This window comes from Macaca mulatta, chromosome 18 (assembly GCF_049350105.2).
Source record: "Macaca mulatta isolate MMU2019108-1 chromosome 18, T2T-MMU8v2.0, whole genome shotgun sequence".
Taxonomy (NCBI): Eukaryota; Metazoa; Chordata; class Mammalia; order Primates; family Cercopithecidae; genus Macaca; species Macaca mulatta.
In genome coordinates, this window is record NC_133423.1 from 11,805,087 (window position 1) to 11,822,343 (window position 17,257).

The 17,257-nt window shown below is 34.1% G+C and overlaps 1 protein-coding gene across 11 annotated transcripts in view; it reads right to left on the minus strand.

Annotated features, from left to right (window-relative positions):
- CCDC102B (coiled-coil domain containing 102B) overlaps nt 1-17,257 on the minus strand; it is a 374,522-nt gene that overhangs the window by 227,747 nt on the left and 129,518 nt on the right. The window lies entirely within an intron of this gene.

The following is a 17,257-nucleotide window of genomic DNA, read 5'->3' on the forward strand; positions in this document are numbered from 1 at the left end:
AGTTACTGATAGAATGACATAAGAATTATTCTTTTGTTAATGTAGGCATTAAGAAAATTGATCACACATGTTAGATAGACATGGAAGAAGTTTTATTTAATCAGAGTCGTTGTGTTTTATTAACTATCCTTCTAAATACATGACAAAGACACATTTTTATCTAATATCAAAATTTATTTGTTATTATTTATAAGCTGACCAGTCTGGTAGGTCATATTCCTATATTCTTATAAAGAGAAAATTAGAAACCACCTGAAATGCCAAAGATCTGTGACCCATTGATTAGTTTATTTCTCAACAACAATATTTCAACATATCTCTCTGAGCTCCAAGGGATCTGATATCTCTCTATTAAGTACCCCAAGTGTTTTTCCACTCTCACAAAATGCTTCAAAATAATACTGAGAAAAAGAGACGAGTATGCCCTTCATTTGAAAAGTGGATGGAAGGTAATATAGGAAAGGAAAACTTGCTTGCAAAGTACTTCCTTAGGCAGATTAATTTATGAATAACTATGTATGGAAGTTGTGAATCTGGAATTAAAAAACATATACCTATTCCTGTGAGGAATCACAGGGAGATGGCAGTGGTACGATGATGGTAATTATTCTAAAGTCTGCAAGTCTCTCCATAAAACCAGTCGGAGCAGTGAACTTAACAAAACCAAAATTGTAGATGCCTATAACAAAATGAGGTGAAAAGTTATCCCTGTGAACCCTAAGACATAAGTAGGTTAAGAAAATCTACTGACACCTCAGGAATTGCAGAAGATCAGCATCTATTTGTGAACATATAAGAAAAGGAGGACGTGAGAATAAAGTACTTCCTTAGGCAGATTAATTTATGAATAACTATGTATGGAAGTTGTGAATCTGGAATTAAAAAACATATACCTATTCCTGTGAGGAATCATAGGGAGATGGCAGTGGTATGATGATGGTAATTATTCTAAAGTCTGCAAGTCTCTCCATAAAACCAGTCGGAGCAGTGAACTTAACAAAACCAAAATTGTAGATGCCTATAACAAAATGAGGTGAAAAGTTATCCCTATGAACCCTAAGACATAAGTAGGTTAAGAAAATCTACTGACACCTCAGGAATTGCAGAAGATCAGCATCTATTTGTGAACATATAAGAAAAGGAGGACGTGAGAATATGGGAACCCTTCAGTTGGCAATCGTCATGCCTTGGCAAGTGTGTCAGGCCAATGTGAGAACAGTAAATACAATTAGGAGAGTTCACACATTTTTACACAACCTGATTTGTGAGTGAATGGAATAGGCTAGTGGTAAACCCTAAAGAACTAGGAAAGTGTTAATCCTTTATACTTTCATAAACAAAACAAAGCAAAACAGAAAACATCAAGCTTCCTTCAAAAACACACCCTCTACTGAGAAGAGAATACTGATAATAGATGGGAATAATGGCAATATTGATGGGATAGTGGCAATACAAGCAGAGAAAAGAAATAATCCAGAGTCAGGCATTTTTGGAGAGAACAAGAAATATTTGGAAAGAACAAGGAATATTTTGGATATTCCATGAAAATATTAAGAATAGTCAGCTCTCAAGCAGTGAAGTCAGAAAATGTTTCTAGATTCAATCTTTTTATTATCAGTACAAAAATTAATTCATGCCATAATGAGCAGCAGAAGACAATCATAGTTGAATCATATATGATCTTATTAAGGACAAAAAGATAAAAATAATGTTTTAAAGATAGTGAAAGTATGCTACTGACAATGAAGCAGTGGAAGATATATGCCCACTATAGAAAAAGAAAAACAGAACTAATTTTTAATGCAATTGAACAACATTATTAAAACAATAAATAGTATGATGCAGGAAAACCAGGAATTAGAAAAATGTAACAGTACCCAGGAAAGAATTAGAAATAAAAGAAAAAATCATTACACTTCAGGTCAGGTTTTATTTTCATGGAAAATGAAAAAGCAGGCAGCAGTAGGATCCCAATATCAGTATTTTAAATGAGCTGACTGTACACAAAAATCTCAGTATGCTTCTCTCTGGGTGACCTTTCTTGTTTTCTTCTTTGTACTTTTCTGTCTCTTCTATATTGAAAGAATAGAAAATAGAAGAAAAGAAAAATTGTTTCAGAATAAACTAGAAGGAACAGAAGACCAAATTAGTGCAACAGATGATTCCTTGAGGAAAGATGAAAAGAAATAAAATGCTAAAATCCAAAAATAATGAGGATAGATTAAAAAGGGCTTTAGAAACTATGACCAATAAAGGGAGGCAAAAATAATTCAATATATTTACAATTTCTCCCAGTCTTTCCACTGAAATGGCCTAGAAATAATGACCATCTCAGTATCTATGCACATATGTATGCACAGATTGTGGTCTTAAGATGTTTCCCACTGAAAGAACCCTGGACTCTAAAGAGTTTGCTTTATCCAGGTCTGAAACAGGGTGATTCCAGTATATCTTGTCATTCTATGAAGTGAGAAATCTATAAAAAAATTGATGTATTATTACTAATACATCAATTGCACTCAATAGACAATATAAAGAGGTTCCTGCTTTCTAAATATGGTAGCTTTTGAATATCAGTAAGGATAATACAGTAGTAGAATGAAATACATCCAATAAGTTTAAATCCATGTCTTAATATTGATACTAAAAAAAGAAAAATTTATCAAATTTGATCAACATTGAAGAATGGTAGCGATCCAATTCATTATTTTGTTACTTGGTTAAAGAAATGGCGGGGTTGGGGAGAATGTAAATTTATTATGTGTCCTGACTTATTTAAATGAACAAAATATTATATGAGATGAAATTCTCTTTATTTAAATATTCCAAATAATAGCTTGGGCAGAAATAATTGAGCTGGAAAATTACAGCTTTGCAACTCCTGATTCATCTATGGTTCTAGGCAATGAGTATCAGTCTACTAATACCACAGTCAGACGCAATCATATATCATGTGCTTCCTAATACAGAAACACACTGACACATTTCTATGAATAAGTCTTGAAACTGAATCAAACCAAACTCTTTAAATTCGACTTTCATTTTGTAGGAGACACAGAGGATGGAGTAAAATAGCAAACAGTACTACAGTACAGGGTATTGCACATTAAAACTCTACGGGATAAATGATCTAGTTTTTTAATGAATAAATTATAAAAAGAGAAAAAGGAGAAATGGAGAAATAGATATAAATATATATATATATATAAACCACACTTTAAAATATATATCCAATCAAGATGGCTGCGCTATATTTGATTTCTGATTCAAATAAAGTAAATAATTTTAAAATCATATTTCTTAGTAAATTGAAATTTTGAACACTAAATATTTAATATTAGCAAATCATTTTTCATTTTTTTGGTTTAAAATGTTATTGTTATATTTAGTGATAAATAAGTCTTTATGTTTTGAGATACATGCTGTAATACTTCCAGACAGAATAATGTAAGGTAGAAATGCAGATGGGAATAATATAGACGAAAAATACTGTTCATGAGATTAAAATTATTAAATATGGCTGATGGAAATGTTGGGGTTCATTATAGTATTCTTTGTATTTTTGTACACAGGCAAAGTTTTCCATAATAAAACATTTTAAAAAGTAAACTCTATGCCCACTTTATTTATAGGCATAGTTGCAGAGTAGCCCAGCATAAAGATTTCTGGTTTATCTTAAAGAGCAAGATCTATTAGTCTAAAGTCTTTTTGCCTGTTAGTGATTCACTAAGAGAATCTGCCACCTCTTGAAGACATTATTACTCTTTGACATAGAACTTTGTAACATATATGTAATAGGAGGCTAACTTTTTGCTTCTATATATGGTTGTGAGGGTGCAGATGAATATGGATGGCAGTTCATCCAAGGGTTGAACTACTGAATCATAAAATTTTTAGAAATAAAAAATATGAAAAGTAATACATCCTTACTGTGTCTATTATAAATCATTGAAAGGGTTATTTTAAATCAGTACTGCCATTCTGTAATCCCTAACTCAATGGAGTCAAAGTGAAGGTTCAGTGCCTGTTTCAACAATCCAAGGTTACACATTTTAGCCGATGGCTGATTTTTGTCCACAGAGTCACTGAAAGGCCAGGAAAAAGCCAATTAGAGTTCCAAATAATTATTTATTTTACTTAACAGACATATCCACAAGGTAACAAAGGATATCACATGGTCAACAGATAATTCATTATGACTTGCTCAGAATATTGATCTGAGAAATGTAATTTGTAGTTTATCAAGAAGTTATCTAGCATATATTTCAGATAAGGAAATACAAGATGGTGTGTGGTTCTTTATGTGATTGTTTATCAATCTATAACATATACATTTAGAGAGAGTTGATTATATAAATTTGTTCAATCACTAGGAGGAGGTTATTTTGTAAAATTATTGGCAAATACCTAGCTCCTTTAGAAATCAATCACTTTCTATTATTCCATTTTTAATCTAAAAATATGCCTGATTTTCCCTTGAATTTTGAGTTATTTATTTCTAACAGCTTCAGATACTGAATCACAACAAATAATTTTATTTCTTAGTCATAGTCTTCAAATGAAATGTCTAGCAAAGTGCTCACCAAGATGAGCACCATCAGAGAGAGAACCCTCAGGGGCTGCAGAGTATTCAACAGGGTGGTGATCAGTGCATACTTTTAAGAAAACTAACATCTGAAAGAATTAAAAGTAACAACCTCTAGGATTCACACAAGGCCAGTTATAATCATCCCCATTCTCAACAGCCAGAGTGGAAGACCTCATAATTCACAGTCCATTGGGTAAAGTACTCCATCCAAATGGTTTTGTCTCAGTACTCAGTAGGTAAAATAGCCCTAGGCTAAATGCTACTCTGGTCTCATCTAACAAGACTTAAAAGCTTGAAGACATGAAAGATACGTTTCCAAGTAATGGAATTAGGACTCAGAACAAAGGTTAAGAATAATTACAAAATGACGAAAATATTTAACACTCAACAAGATAAAATTCATAATGACAAGCATCCAATCAAAACTTACACATCATGAAATAAATAGAAAAATACAACACATAATGCAGGAAAAAAAAAAAAAAACATTTAAACTGCTCCAGAAAAAGAAAGCACAAGTGATAAAATAAGCATGGTAGTCATCAAAAGAAACTTAATGTTCCTCTTAGCTTGACAAAACTTCAGACAGGTTTACTTGTGACTGTAGCTCCCGATTTCCCTTTTCTTGGAGCATGTATTTTTAAAAAGAAAAACAAAAACTTGCAAATTATTTATCTGCCCCTTTAAGGAATAAATATTTTCCCAGTTTCTTGACAGTTTTATATCCCAGAAATATTTATTCCAAAGATCTGAAAGCCATCTCCTTAAAATTTATATATTAAAAAAGATAGCAATTCTAGTTCTCCCTTTCTCTGCAGCAAGGTAGAAATCTTACTTCAATGGGTGCCTGTTAGAAAACATAGATGACCAAATCACAGAGAATAACATTGGAAAACTGGGGCATACCTCAAAGTGATGGATACAACCCATTGATCAAAACTCCCTAACATCCTCCAGCACTTTCCCAATAGCCCACCCTAGTGAGACCTCAATGCCTGCCAATGGGCAGATGGTAGAACAACTTCAAGCCACCTAATATACTGTAAATAGAGTTCCTGGCAAAGAGGAGGGGAAGTTAAATATTTGAAAAATATAATGACCAGAAATTTTCCAAATATAATAAAAAGTAGAAACCTGAAGATCCAAGAATTTTAACAAACTCCAAGCATAAGAAATAGGAAGGTGGTATCAGTGTACATTACAATCAAATTGCTTAAACCAGTGATCAAGAAAAAAGTGTTAACAGCCAGGGAAAAAAAGACAATTTGATATGCATATCAATGATGAATCTCTATGCAGGTATGCTAAGTACCAGAAGATAGAAGAAAAAAGTAAACACTGTAGAATTACACTTTTATACAATTCTAGAAAATGCAAACTAATCTATGGTGACAGAAAATAGATCTGTTGCTGATGCTGATGCTGATGCTAAATGCTACTCTGGTGTCATCTAACAAGACTTAAAAGCTTCAAGACATGAAATATACGCTTCCAAGTAATGGAATTAGGACTCAGAACAAAGGTTAAGAACAATTATAAAACGATGAAAATATTTAACACTCAACAAGATAAAATTCATAATGACAAGCATCTAATCAAAACTTATTAGGGCTCATCATGTGCAGACATCACAGGTAACAAAAGTGATTAGATGCCTTAAGGTCTATGGCAATATGTTCCTCTCCAGATTTGAGACACCTTCCTGAAGACAGTGGGGAGAATCCCAGATAGATTAAATCAAAACCTGAGATTAGATTTCCTGAAGTAGATTAGCATGAGGGCATTCGTCATACCTTAAACTGAGGTATTAAAAAATACTAGACTAAAAATCAAAGCTTCAGAGTCTAATGATACATGCACAGAGTTGTTTACTGAAAAATCGTGCACAGGGACAAAAGACGGAAAAAAGAATAATGTTCACCATTAGGAAAATAATTCAATAAATTGTGGAATCATCACGTTGTGAAACATTCTGAAGCCATTCAATGTCACTAGTTTCCTTGGAATTTTGGCCATGAGATGTTGAGTAAGAAAACCATTCATGTGATCCAGTACATGAAAATTACAAAATACTATAGGTATCTGTACGTATTTGTCTTTAGTTATATGTACACATATACTATGAGTATATAAGTATATAGTTATTCATACATATTGGCATATGGTTTTGTATTGAGCATTAGGAAGATAAAGGAATCTGCAGAGAGTGACACAAGGTAAGTGGAGCAGGAAAGAAAGCAAAAATGTGTATGCAAAATAAACTCTACAATACTTATTTAATGTAGAATAATAGCTATAAATTTATATAAATGCTTTTTGTTCATATATACATATCATTATTTAAAAGAAAATAAAGAAAAAATAAAAAATGGATCATTATATTTGCTGTATATGTGTGTATATATATACTGTATGTGTGTGTATGCTGTATAAGTATGTGTATAAATGTGTCCATTCATGCATATATATACACACAATATATGTGTATATATATGCATATATATCCATAATATTTGAATCAATCACAGCTATAAAATAAATAAATCATGATTGTGATTTTAGGAAAATGCTGTGTAGAAACATCTTCAAGGTATATATTTGAAAGTGATACCACTTTAATTTATCACTTATAAACTTTTTAAACTTCACAGATTATTCTATGAGCTCCCTCTGTCTTCCCGCTCCACGACCCTGAGTCCTTCAGCTAATACAGAAGCTGAAATAATAGGATATGAAAGTTAGTGGGGCTGTGCACAGTGGCTCACACCCTTAATCCCAGCATTTTGGGAGGCCAATGTGGGAAGATCACTAGAGGCCAGGAGTTGGAGACCAGCCTGGGTAACACAGTGAGAAACACCCTTTTCCAAAAATTTTAAAAATTATAAATTAGCCAGTTGTGGTGGTGCATGCCTGTAGTCTCAGCTAATCTAGAGGCTGAGGTGGGAGGATCACTCGAGCCAGGGAGTTTAAAGCTTCAGTGAGCTAGGATTGTGCCACTGCACTCCAGTGTGAGCAACAGAGCAAGACTGTGTCTCTTAAGGGAAGAAAAAAATGATATTCGGAAGAAAAGCATGTTTTACATTTTTCCTATAGACAAATAGAGTTTTAAAAGAATTAACACTATTTACTTCTTAATTAAATATTGCCTAAAGCTGTACAATAATTACTGCAATATAAAACTAAAGAAAAATATTCACGTTTGGGAATATTTTATGAAGTTAAAGTATGTGATTTAATTTTATCAAGTAAAAAAGAAATATTGCCAACTATGGTCACAATGAAAGATCTTACATTTCTGGAAAGCCTTAGAAATTAAAATGTGTTTTTTTCTCTCTCATTCCTTCTCCACCAAACACAAGAAAGTGGCCTATATTCCTGCCAAATCTAAAGTTTTCATTTAAGAAAAATAATATTTAAAAAATTTTTTTCTTGCCTCAGACATGACTAACACACACCTGAATGTTAACATTTTTCCTATGAGAAAGAGAAAATTACACTATTTAATATATATTTTAAAAAGCTATTTGGTTTTTTAAAAAAACATTATGTATGTTCTATATTGAGTTGTGACAGAAAAAAGTGCTATCATAGCAGATTACAGAAACTCTGAAAACCTACCTAAAGTGAAAGTCACAAAATTCCATTTATATGAAATGCCCAGAATAGAGAAATCTACAGCATAAAATTAGTTAATGGTATTCTCAGGCTCTTGGGGCTGCAGAGAAATAAGAAGTGACTATTAATGTACACTGAGTTCTTCTTGGACTGATGAAAATATTCTACAGTTGATTATGGTATTAGTTATACAACTCCGTAAATACATTAAAAGCCACTTAACTGTATTTTTAAGTGGGTGAATTGTATGGTATGAGAATTATATTTCAATAAATCTGTTAAAATATGTAAAGAGCAGAGGTTGTTTTATTCAAAAGGAATACAGCATTTATGCCTTCTAACTAAATTTTAAGTCTTAAAGAGCTTCTGCTTGGAGCATTCTTAATCAAATGATCTGAAACATAACAAGAGCTTTCACATCTTAATTCGTCTTATTGACACCCCTATCTTAGGAAGAGTCAAAAACCCTACTCTCTCACCTCTTTACGTATTCATAAATTAACATTGAGTGTGTGGTTCAAAGAGGAATTTCCTAACCTCAAACTCTGTGTATCAATCTTGCAATGGGGCTTGAACATGATGCTGCTTACTTTTTATGCAAATAAATTAGTCTTGGAAACACTGTTTCTTATAAAATCTTTTGCGAATGGGGTGTCTTAAAATGTGTTAACACATTCCCTAACTCTCCCATCACGTATGACATTCCTGAAGCCTTTAGGAATAGGAGTCTGACCTGTGCAAATATTTTCTGCAACCAAATCACTGACAAAATTTCACTTTCTTTTTTAGGGACTTTGTGCCTTTTCCTGTGAACAATGCAAACACAAAGCAGCAGCAAAAGCCAATAACGTAGAAAAAACAAAAGAACAATAATGAATAGGATAAAATAAGCAGTGCTAATTCTCAGCAACTTTCCTTCCCATGTTCCTAAAGCATTCTTTATTTACTCGCATTAAGCCCATTTTCAAGCATCTGCTGATCACTTCTTACTAAGAGTCAGACCCCGAGATAGCAGGAGCCCACAAAGACTTAAAAAATATATAAAAACTAAAACTAAAAAAAAAAAAAAAAAAAAATGGTTTCTGTCCTCAGGGTGGTTTATACCCTACAGGCAAAGAGGCATGTATTACAAGTGTGTATAATCACTTCCGCGCCTGGTAAATTCAAGTTTTGCTTTTTAGAACCTACAGAATTTTTGTTTTTAATATTTCTGATCTGAGATTGATTGAATCCATGGATGCAAAACTCATGGAGGAGATATATACCTTATTTAACTTATTGTTAATATTGATTATTGGGTTAACTTAAAAACAATTTTTATATGTGTTGTAGAAAAGGTATTATGCTGCCGGGCGTGGTGGCTCACGCCTGTAATCCTTGCACTTTGGGAGGCCGAGGCGGGTGGGTCACCTGAGGTTGGGAGTTCCAGACCAGCCTAACCAACATGGAGAATCCCCATCTCTACTAAAAATACAAAAATTAACCGGACGTAGTGGCGGGCTCCTGTAGTCCCAGCTACTCGGGAGGCTGAGGCAGGAGAATGGCGTGAACCCAGGAGGCGGAGGTTCCGGTGAGCTGAGATGGCGCCACTGCACTCCAGCCTGGGCTACAAGAGCGAAACTCTCTCTCAAAAAGAGAAAGAAGAAAAAAAGAAAAGGTGTTATGCTAACATAAAGATACCTATATTTGTTTGATTTTATTTTCATTTTTGAACTAAACCATTTTTTTATTCTACAAAGGAGAAGTACAATTCCTCCTCTGCACAGGTGGGCTCACAGTGAAGCTAAAAACGTTTGAGTTTCAGGGCACCTCTCTTGTCTAGTTCTCTAACAGGAGCTTGACAGAGGTCCTAGCAGAATGTAAATATGATCACACGTGTGCGGAAGTGCAAACACACACTTGGTTATAAGTGTGTGTGCTTACAGCACGTGTGCAATGGGTCACAGTACTATGAAGAAGAGGGCCGCCTAATGGAGTCTTGGGGGTTAACCTAAAGGAATACAGACGACCATAAACAACGGTTTCATGGAGTCAGATTTTCTTTTTTTTTTTTACAATTTGGGGATAAAGAAAAATTGGGAATAAAAGTAAATATTTGAAATGAGAAAACAATTTGCAAATTTTAGAAAACTCACAAATACCATTAAGAAATCACAGAAAACATAATAAAATCTAGAAAACATAATAAAAGTTCTAGTAATAATTTTAAAATGACTAATACTTTTTCCTAGCTTTTTGGCTTTATACTTTTTCCTAGCTTTTTGGCTTTATATACTCTAATCAACTTTTAGTACGAGAGTGATATAGTAATACCATTTTTCATAGATAGCATTTAGTCTTTTTTCCAGACTTTTTCCAAAAGTTGATCATTTTTTGAGAATGAAATTGAGAGAAGTAAGCTCACAATGTAACACAAAGGTCCATTTCTTATTTGGAATATTCACTCTTTGAAGTTTCTATCCCCCAAATGTAGGTATTCTTTAAAAGGTATATTTTATGTAATTTTCATTTAAAAGTATGGTGCATTATCAAGTACATTTTAGAAATGGGAGAACTTTAATATTGACTAAATATATATCAGAAACAAATAAAAAATACATTTCACTATCTACAAACTGTATGTAGTCTCAACTCAACATCAACTTGGAAAGATCACAAATATTTCCGCAGCTCATTGATGTCAATCAGAGAAGAAAGCAAGAATATTGGGTGAGAAGTCAGAGTGGAAACAGACACAGATATTAACATGTGTGTCTCAGTTATCTTATGAAAATTGCACAAAAACACATGTGATCATATGTACATCCTGCTAGGACTTCTGTCATAGTCATACTAGAGGTCTGGATAAGAAAGGGGACCTGAAACTCAAACTGTTTTAGTTTCACTGTGAACCTACCAAGGAGGAATTGCACCTCTTCTCCTTTGTAAAACCAAAAATGGTTTCGTTCAAAAACAAAATTAAAAATAAATCAACCAAATATCAAGTATTGTTATGCTAGCACAATATCTTTTCAACAATACATATAAAAATTATTTTAAGTCAAACTAGTAATCAATATAAATAGTAAGTTAAATAAAGTATATACTTCCATATCCATGAGTTTTGCATCCATGGATTCAATCTATCTAATATCCGAAATATTCAGAAAAAAAAATTCTATAGAGTTCTGAAAAGCAAAACTTGAATTTGCCAGGTGCCAGAATGCTATGTTGACTCCACATGCATGAAATGTTGTGTAGGAATTATAAGTAACCTAGAAAATGGTGTATTAAGAATTATAAGTAATCTAGATACAATGTAAGTATATGAGAGGCTGTGCATAGGTCATATGAAAATACTATGCCATTTTATGTAAGGGACTTGAACATCTATGGATTTTCGTATCTGCAGAAGATCCTGGAAACAATCCCCCACAGATACCAAGGGATGACTATTTCATTTCAAATTTGAAATTACAAACTAGAAGCACACATAGCTCTTTCACTGCCAATAATAAACCTAGTCAAAGAAGAAAAAAATGAGTGGGAAGAAGCTGGCATTGCAGCAAGTACACTTAGGTCAAGTTGTGGCTCTTTCAGTAAGATTGTTGCATGAGTCAAGCTTCTGCAGAGAAATAGAGCCAATAGGATGTGTGTGTGCGTGCATGTGTGTGTGTGTGTGCGTGTGTTCATGTATGGACATATAAACACATTTATATATATTTAGAGATATTATATCTGTAATTGTATGTTAAGAGATTATAAGTACACACAGATCTAAGATCTGCAACTGGCAAACTGGGGACTCAGGAGAGTTGATGGTGTAATTACAATCTGAAGTCAGAAAAAAATAAACAAATAAACAATGTCCAAGCTCAAAGGCAATCAGGCAGGAGGAGTTTCCTCTTACATATGGAGGCTCAGGCTCTGTTCTGTTTGGACCTTTGACTGATTGGATGGGTGCCACTTGCCCTGGGGAGGGCAATCAACTTTACTCAACCTATGGATTCAAATGTCAATCACATGGCCTAGTCAAGTTGTCACATAAAATTAACAGTCATAGTTGGTCTTTGGGATCTCCATAATATCCTCTAGCTTTGCAATCTGATATCTCAAAGCAGCGGGTCTCAATGTATATGTAAAAATAATTAGCTTCTCCAAAGCAAAGAAATCAGAGAAGCATCTCTAATCAGTTAGAAAAAAAATCCCCAAAAATGTATTTAAAACAACAAAGAACTTCTCAGTTGAATCTAATGGATTCTGTTAATTCAGTACAACTGCATTAAAGAATTTTTAACTGTTTTAAATAACATTCAGATTATCCATGTGAGAAACCTTATGAGATTCCATGAGAACTTCATTTTGTACACATTAGATGTGTTAATATAGATAAAGAATTATATCTTCCTCTAGCTTTGATCATAACTTCAGAACTACATTACAAAGAAGTATTGCCTCATGTGACAATTACACAATCTAAAATGCATTTCAAAGAATACCTTCAGTTCAAGGATGACATTGTATGTCTTCAAATCTCCCAGATGATCTCTGGAAAAATAATAGCTAAAACTGCCTTATGATTTCTTAACTCTCATTAAATCTATAGCTACTAATTAGGACACTCACAACCCGGGAGAGGTGATGGTGGTGCTGTGAGTCTTCTCCAAGTCCATAGTCCCTTCTCATTAGAGCAGCTAAACCAAGTTCATTTCACAAGTAGCACTTGTGATACTTTGACCTGCTATCCTGGATACAATCCTGGTGCTGCCTCATTCAAGTGCTGTTCTCTGGAGGGTGACCAGTAGTCCACGAACTTTTCTAAAGCAAGAATTTAGCTCAGCAAGATATAATGATTAACTAAGAAGTGGCTGAAAACCAGAAACATGATACTTGCATCTTAAGAAAATCTGTTGGCTGGAATGTTGATTTGATATGAATGTTAATATTCCAGTAGCCCACATTCGATCAAAAAGGTGGTGGCTTCATGGGATTTTTTTGTGTCTTTTTTTTTCTTTCCTGTTTTGGGTTGCTGTTTGTTTTGTTTTATTTCAATTCCCTGAATGTTTTTACCATTATCTTGTCTCATCCAAAGGAATCAAAATTTCTCCGTTCATTGATGCATGGCTCATTTTCATGACTGTGTTTATGCCATTTAGTGCCTAAATATTATTATTCAGGATACACTAGTGAACTATACACATAGAATTTTTAAAATTTCAGATTTCATGTGTCTTATACAAAATATTTGTAATTTTTATTGGTGAGTTTGTACACATATCTTTTGGAAGTTGATTATTATTCTTCAAAGAATTTGTGTGGTTATGAAATACTAATGTTAACATCCATTAACCATAATAAACTACCCTTTAACTTAAGATAGTTAAAACTGGCAGAAATATAGAAGTGCATCATAATTTATACCATATTTAATTCCGATGTTCTAACAAGGAAAAAGAATACTCTCCATTTTTCAACCATATTCCCCATATAATCAATTTTATCTCACTGTATATAAACACGCCAAACTCTAACAAATTATCAAATCCTGACCTTAGATTCCTTGCGCTTAAATTATATACTTGAGAAAAAAGGCCAGGCACTGTGACTCACACCTGTAATCCCAGCACTGTGGAAGGCCAAAGCAGGAGGTTTGCTTGAGCCCAGGAGTCCTAGGTTACAGCGAGCTATGATTATGCCACTGCAATCCAGCCTGGGTAATATAACGAGAATCTGTCTCATGAAAAAAGCAGGCAAACAAATAAATAAAATAAAAGGGGATGTTTTTACAGTAAAAATTGACATATAATGTATATGAAAAGAATGGAAAATTTTAAATTTATCATTTCACATATATTTATAACAGAGAAAGGATTTTTTTTTTAATGGGAGAATATACCTTTGTTTTCAGTCTGATTTTTCATTCCCTTGTGTACAATCAATACCTCTGATGTCCGTGCATGGTGGGGGAGAGGGAAGTGGCCATACCTCCCGGGAGAAGAAAAGAAGGCAGGAGACCTGGTCCGATCTCCCTTTCAACACGAAAACTGGTCTTCTAGGTAAAATGACTAATGCCATTTAATAAGAGGAGGATCTTTATGGAATTGTCTTAAGTGAATGTGTCTGTAAAGACTTCTGTTAAGAGAAAATAAAACAGAAGCTTTGGATTTATGAACATTAGTCTCTGGAAACTATCCCATCATCTGAAATATAAAATAAAGATATTCCATAGACCAAATGCTCCCCACGGTATAAAACATTGCCATTGTGTGAGGTAATTACCTGTGTAACTCACTTAGAGACCTCATTCTTTATATATTTTTAGTCTACTTTTATCATTATCCTCAACCTATTAACTGTCTAGACTAATTAAATATGAGTTGTTTCCTTTTCATTGTGTTTTAAATTTTAAAATGATATTGCTTAACTTAACCTCTCTTTTTTCTTCATCATTTGATGTTACTACAAGTAGATTCTGAAAAGCCTAAATTTATTTCATAATCTTTATAATAGACTTAGAGTTAAGTAAGTCATCTCAGTGTTCTGAGAGTTACCTTGACAATGCCTATAAATTATCCCCTAGTAGTTTAACTAATTCCGACTTATGTAATTCAGTGATTATATTATTCTTAATTACGTTTGTTTAAAAGGTCTTGAAGGTACTTATATCAGTAAAGTGGTATCCCACATGCTTCATTTTTATATTCATTTGCAGAATTCTACCATGGTGTTTTATCTGCCTCACTCTTTGGCCTGATAAGCTAATTTATGTCATGCAGAGAACAAGCTGAACAGATTTTCATGATGGATAAGACTTCATTTCAGTACCCTGGAAAATCTAAAATCCTTAGGGATGGAGGGCAGTGGACTCATTTACTAATAAAAGACAAGTCCAGGAAGTCAACTACTCACCTTACACTATCCCATAGCCTCTGTTTAGAAATGTAAGCATTTATAGCTATTAAGAAAAGTATTAGTACAGTACTTCATTCATTTACTATTCATCACAAATATTAAGCACATTTATTCGTCATTGAGTATGGAGAGGTGAATAAGCAGACATGATCTATATCCTCATGAAGCTGACAGTTCAATGGGGAAGGCAACAGTAAACAAATATAAAAATAACCACACAGTTTGATAAAGTCTTTTAAAATATTACTTGTTGCTTTGAAAAAAAAATAGGAAAGGAAACATACTTTGGACAGAGACTTTTTTTTAATGAAGTGATGTACAAACTGAGGTTAATCACAAGGTGTGGCTGGCATAGGAGGGGAAAGAGGTGTGAGGTGTGTGATATTTTCAACAAGGAAAACAGCATGGACCCAGCCATTGAGCAGGAAGAAGTTTGGTTCCTTTGATTAGATGAGTAAAAGCCAGGGTAGCAAGAGGTAAGCATGGGCAGGGGGAAATGACAAAGAAAGGACAAAAGAGGTGTTGCAGAAATGAAGCCATGTAGGCCATGATGAATGGTACAAGGAGAAAACCTTCTCCACTCAAAACACCCATCCCTGTGGATGGCCAGCTGTCCTCACAACACTCTTCAGACTCCAACCAAGTATCTTTCCCTCCAACCACCCAGAAGGAAGAGGGAATTGGCTGGTTGGTGAGTTTAAAAGAGGAAACTCATCACAGGTAGCTCTTATCCTTCCTCTCTCCCCATTTCTTTGGGAAATATATACCTTGAGAAGCACTCACTCTTCAGTCTTTCTCAAGGACATAGGGCAAGTTCCTTGGGGGGAGAAACAAAAGCCTTCCACTTCCCAGCTCTCCAGAGGTAAGCCAAACTCTCAATATGAGAGATTTGGATTAGAAGGCCCACTCTCCCTTAAATATAAGCCAAAGTCCTCAAAATGTATTTATCCACACTAATGAAAGCGTATCTTAATTAATGCATTTATTAATAAGATATGACATTAGTAAGTATGACTATACCATGTAACGTATTGACTCTTGCTGCAGAAACTAGTTAGATGCTTACCAAATCCATTTTCTTTTTCTTTTGGGGTATACAATTTAAACGCATTGCTTAACATGCCTTGCAATGAGGTATTGCTATACAAATGAGTACTCATCTGTGAATTATAAGTGGAAATAATGCATGCTACTCTCAAGCCTGGCCCATATAAATTATCCTTGCATAATCTTCCCTTCTCTCTTTTTTCTAATCTCTGATCAGATGGACTAGTGTCCAACTGAGTGAACCTCTGAGAACCTGAAGGACAGCAGAGTCACTGGATAGATGGAGAAAGCTGCCCTCCAAACACAGATAGGGCTGTATGTGAGTCAACAGTAATCACCTATTGGGTGTTACTGGGATTTAGTGTATTGCTTGTTACAGCAGTTAGGGTAGGAAAGAGTGGTGTCAGTGGGCATCCACTGAACCATCAGCCTGTGATGGTTTCGGCAGGTGAATGTGAACTTCCTTAGACTGCTGAATTACTTGGAAGGCAGCTATCTACTAAGTAATAGATAATTCACTGAAGTGTTTCCAACAATGGGCTAATACAATCCGATGTAATTTCTTAGAAATATCATGCTGCTTAGTGGGTGTAAAATGAATTTAAATAGGTCAACAGTGTTAGTAAATAGACCTGGAAGGAAAAAACAAGGAGATGATAATGGCCCTGTCTGGAGAAGTAGCAGGGATGGAAAGAATGATGTGAGATACAGTTTGGAGGCAGAATTGATAAGATACATTAATTTGTATAGCCACTTCAGTGGAATAATTTATTTAAGCCACAGGAATAGCAATAAGAGTCAATGTTTCAAAATTAGCACTGAGCTCAGAAGTGCACTAATATTCCACCATACACCTATTTCTAATAACTGTCTTCAACGACCCTGCCTTGATGTATGCAGAATAGCTCCCATATGCCACATGTTTTAAAAAGGTAAGGTGTGAGTGTAGAATTTTAGCTACATACAATTTAGTAATTCTAATTTTCTGTTTTCTCCCAAATCAGAAAGGTATTTTGAGGTGTTTAAAATAAGGCTTCAATGTAAGACATAAAGGGGCCCAACAATGCCTGTGTCTCTATAAGTATTCGTACATATTTTTGAGGGAATATTATAAAT